The sequence below is a fragment of the Otolemur garnettii genome, unplaced genomic scaffold (assembly GCF_000181295.1).
Source record: "Otolemur garnettii isolate 467f Iridium unplaced genomic scaffold, OtoGar3 scaffold00210, whole genome shotgun sequence".
Lineage (NCBI taxonomy): Eukaryota > Metazoa > Chordata > Mammalia > Primates > Galagidae > Otolemur > Otolemur garnettii.
The window spans coordinates 979,386-984,117 of NW_003852605.1; positions in this window are offsets into that span (position 1 = coordinate 979,386).

The window sequence follows — 4,732 nt, forward strand, 5'->3', positions numbered from 1 at the left end:
TATGTGGCTGGCGCCTTAGCTGGTTGAGCCACAGGCGCTGAGCCAGCCTACTTACTCTTCACAACCCATCTACATGCTATCCCTTCCAGGAAGACTTGCCTGATTACCCCAGGGGTGGCAGGGGCGGGAACCTCCCTCTCTTGACCCCTCTTGCCACTATGTACAGGTCTCATCCACTGTCGGATGGAGCTTCCTGAGCAGGAACTGTTGTGGCACAGAGCCTGGCTCAGAGCTGCAATACTGAACTTCCCAAATGAAATGAGAAGAGCCGTGTAAGGGACAAGCTCTGCCGAGGACCTCTGAGAACCTGGCTCTTGCCATGGCTTTGCAGTGTGACTTTGAGCAAGCCTTGGCTTTTTCTGGGCCTCTGTGTCTTGTGTAGAGGTCAGACAGTGTGGTCTGTATAGGCTGCCTGCCTCTGATTGCCTTGGTTTCTGAGCATCTTGCTGGGTTTTCTTTTCCATGTGATAACATCCTTCAGTTTCCTCAACTGTTCATCCAGGGCTCCTACCCACGCTGTATATTCCCAGCTATGGGTGCAGATGGGGCTTGGAGGCAGTCATGTGGCAAAGGTCTAGCAGCAGCTAAGAAGGTGGGGTGAAAGGGTTTCCCAGGCCCAAAGATGAGTGAGCACCTCTGTCCATTCAGGGCCATTCTCTCTCAGGACATCCTTAAGAGTTGAGGCTGTGCCTGAGGCAGAGGCCATGCCTGTCTCTTCCTAAAGACATGGCCCAGTCCAGGCACAGGCTTTCGCTTCCACTTCTCGGTCCTGAGCACCAATGTTTAGAGACCATACCCCAGTTTTTGTGAGGTGGGTGGAAGCCAACTAATGTTGACTGAGCACCATCTATGTGCCAGATAGCCAAAGCATTGGGGATACAGAGCCCAACAGGAGAGAGTCCCTACTCCCGACGTGCTTTAGTGCAAGTGGGGAGATGGACAACAAATAGATAAGCAATGAAATATATGCATTTGGGGTGCTCATTAAAGGTTATGAAGAAACTGTAATAGGGGTTGAGGTCAGGGCTCAATGCATGGCTGGAGGAGACAGATGGAATGACTAGACCAAGAGAGAGGCCAGAGAAGACCAGACAGATCAACAGCCAGGTAGACAGACAGGAGGAGAGGCTGGCCAGGGACTGGAGGCAGACTGAGGGGGAAGGGATGAGGCAGGAGGCGGGATCTCTTAAAGTGATAGCTCCAGGCCCTAATCCTGTGCCAGCTTAGGCAGGTAGTATGTGTAGGGGGAGGGGAGCACCCCTGCTGGGGTGTAATTTCACGCTGAAGGGCCTGATGGGGCGTCCTAGGGACTGATCCTTTCTGGATCAGAAAACCCACTTCCCTGTATCACATGCAGGGCGATTAGCACCTTAACCCTTTATGAGCTGGCCCAGGGCCAGCCCTGCCCCATCTCACCTCCAGCCCCTGGGGACCTAGCCCAGAGACCATTGCCTTCAGTTCAGCCAACTCCCAGACCTGACTCTGTCTGCAGGGAGGGAGGACTGAAAGAATCAGGGAATGGATTCTCTAACAATGTCTATTTGTGTCTCTGTTTCCTGGCACCCAGCGCCCTAGGCCCTGGTGTCCCCAGAGAAGTGTGCTCACCACCCACATTTACAGGCTCCTCTTACAGCTCATCTCTGGGTCCAATCTCCTTCAGCAAACCTGGGGTCTAGTCTAATCCCCTGCCCTGATGGCAGGCTAGAAACCCCAATTTGCAGCTTCCCCACATGTTCTGCAATGGGGAGCTCGCCACCTCCGACTCTCACTAACTTTTCATGTGGAATGAACATTGACCCAGGAGACCAGGTACCCTGAACACTCACTCGCAGGCAAGCCATGCCCTCTGGTAATTTCTGGCCATTTTGTCCAATGGTGGCATTCCAGGACTATGCAGGTCATTGCAGTCAGCTCCCCCCCCCCCCACCTATGGAATCTTTTGCTCAAATCTCTGTCTCTGTTCAAAGACCCAGCAGGAAGTTGTGTCACTCTCTTTAGTTCTGATGTGTCTGTCTCTTCTTCCCTTTGGGGAAGTCCCCTCAGTCCTCTCTGGCTAACTATAAGGCAACGGGGCAGCTCCCTCAGGAGCTCCTCTAGTGTGGGGGAGAAGGCAGGGATGAGGCTGGGCTTCCCCTAAGCTCCCTGGGTCTCTAAAACCCCAGCCCCATTAAAAGAAAGCCCCTAAATGTTATTTACACTTCGGAGTCTTAAAAACCATTAACAAAAGCCACTTAATTCAATTATCTTCCCGGCTGGCTTCGTTCTCAGCGCTGAGCATTGGCCTCCACTTGCTGCCCCCTCCTCTACCCCCCCACTGTCATTGTGTCGGGCTAATGAGGTAAACTGAAGCGAGCCCTGTCCCCCCGACAGGTTTATGAGAATTTAATAAAGCGTGGCCGGGACCAAATGAGTTGCCTCAGCCTCCGAGAGCTCATTGTCTTCCGCGTCAGCGTTTTTTGACTCGAGCCGCCCCCTCCCCCGCCCCAGCTCCTGCCTGGCTCAGCCCCCACCGCCCTCCGAGCCTCCCTAGGTGAGCCCGGTGGAGGCCAGCTTGGCAGGACACCCGCATGAACCCTGGGAAGGCAGAAATGGAGTTAGTCAGTGTGCCTGGGGGAGGAGCTGTGTTGTCCTTTGCCCTCACCTACCGACCCTCAGACCCCAGTAATACGCAGGGACCTCAGGACTTCCTCCGACACTGCCTGCTCCTGTGTCATGGCTGTCGCCAACCTGAGGCCTAAGCTGGAGTCACCTTGAGCGTGGTTCACTTTTTCTTGCCTTTTTGAAGTGGCCAAAGTGAGCTCCCAGAGGGAGGAGACTTCTTTTCCTGCTGGGGTGCAGGTTGGGGACATGAAGCTGTCAGTCATGGCCTAGTCACACTCCCTTTACATGGAATGTCACCTTCTCACATTTCTCCTGAGAGGTAAGCAAGAGTGGATCACAGCCCAGTGAGCAGAAGAGACCTGCCCACACTTCTAGGGAGTCAGAGTGCAGATGGAAGTGGTGCTCAGTCTGGAAGCTCCCCAGATACACAGGCAGACAGTAGAGCTGCACCCCTGCAGCTCCAGCAATATCCTGAGAAGACCCGGCTGCCCCTGTTCCCTCATGTCCTGGCAGCCTAGAACTGCTCTTTCTCTGACTGGCCTCTCAGGCCTCCAACTCTCAGGAGCTTCTGGATCATGAGAGGACTCAGAATCCCTTCTCTCCCTAACAAAAATGTTTCCAAGAATGACTTCCTTCCGGGACTAATGCTTGGCCTGACACAGGAGCCTCATCTAGAAGGTCCTTAACTCAATGAATTGTTGGGAGAGTAAGTGTTGGTGTCAAGGTTCAGTCTGTGACCATGATAAAGGCTCAGTCTTCATTGAGGACAGGATTCAATACATATGGATCAGGGTCGTAATTCAGGCTAAGACCAGATTCAGGGTTCTATGAGCAGGGTCAGGGTCAGGCTCAACGTGTTATCAGAGTGAGGGCTCAGTGTATGAACCAGGCCTGTCTGTTCCCAAGGTTAGGGCTCAGTACATGGTCAGAATAAGGGCTAATGTATGTCCATGATCAAGATTCAGTCTGTGTTCATGTCAAGGTTCAACATGTGGTAAAAATTAGGATTTAGTCTATAGGCCAGAGTCAGAGCTCAGTCTATGATAAAGGTCAGAGTTCATGTGTGGATCATGAACCATACATGTGGGTTGCGACCCCTTTGTAACAATGAAAATACATCCTGCATATCAGATATTTACATTACGATTCATATCAGTAGCAAAATTACATTTATGAAGTAGCAATGAAAATAATTTTATGGTTGGGGGTCACCACAACATGAGGAACTGTATTAAAGGGTCACAGCATTAGGCAGCTTCAGGAAGGGTGAGAACCACTGCTTTAGAGCATGACCAGGGTTAAGTTCAGTATATGATCAAGGTCAGGATTCAGTAAGGACTGGGGTGAGAACTCAGTCTAAGATCAGGGTTATGGGTGCTGTCTACAACCAGATTCAGGATTTACCTATGACCTTGATAAAAACTAGATATATATCCAGGGGCAAGTCTCATTCAGTAAAAGGTCAGGTTCCAGGGTTGGATTAGTCACTTAGTCAATTTAGGTAACAACATCCCCCCTCCCTCCCACCTCCAGCTTTCCCTATCCCTTAGGGCCTTGGCCCTCAAAAGAGGAAAAGGCAAGATTTTGCGCAGTCTGGCTGGGCTCAGTAGCCTCTATCCCTGTCATGTTCCCGGGGTGCCCTCTGGTGGCAGTCTCTAGCAGTGCGATTTCCTCAGCCTAGGTCCCTCCATCTGGACATCTTCTTTGGGGAGCTTTGTCCTTTGTGGTCCCTCAGTGCTCATCTAGCCAGCTCTACACTCCAGTGCCAGCTACCCACAGAGAAGCAGAGAACTGAGCAAGTGGCTGTGGGAACTCCCACACAAAGAAGGAGATTTTCTGCCTTTCTGCTCAGAATCAGGTATCTTGATAAATTCCTATTACTGGGGACCTGGAATCTCAGCTGTATGTTAAGATTCACAACTTTGGCTCAGCACCTGTGGCTCAAGTGGCTGAGGTGCCAGCCACATACACCTAAGGTGGTGGGTTCGAATCCAGCCGGGGCCCGCCAAATAACAGTGATGGCTGCAACCAAAAAAAAAAAAAAATAGCCAGGCGTTGTGGCAGGTGCCTGTGGTCCTAGCTACTTGGGAGGCTGAGGCAGGAGACTTGCTTGAGCCCAGGAGTTGGAGGT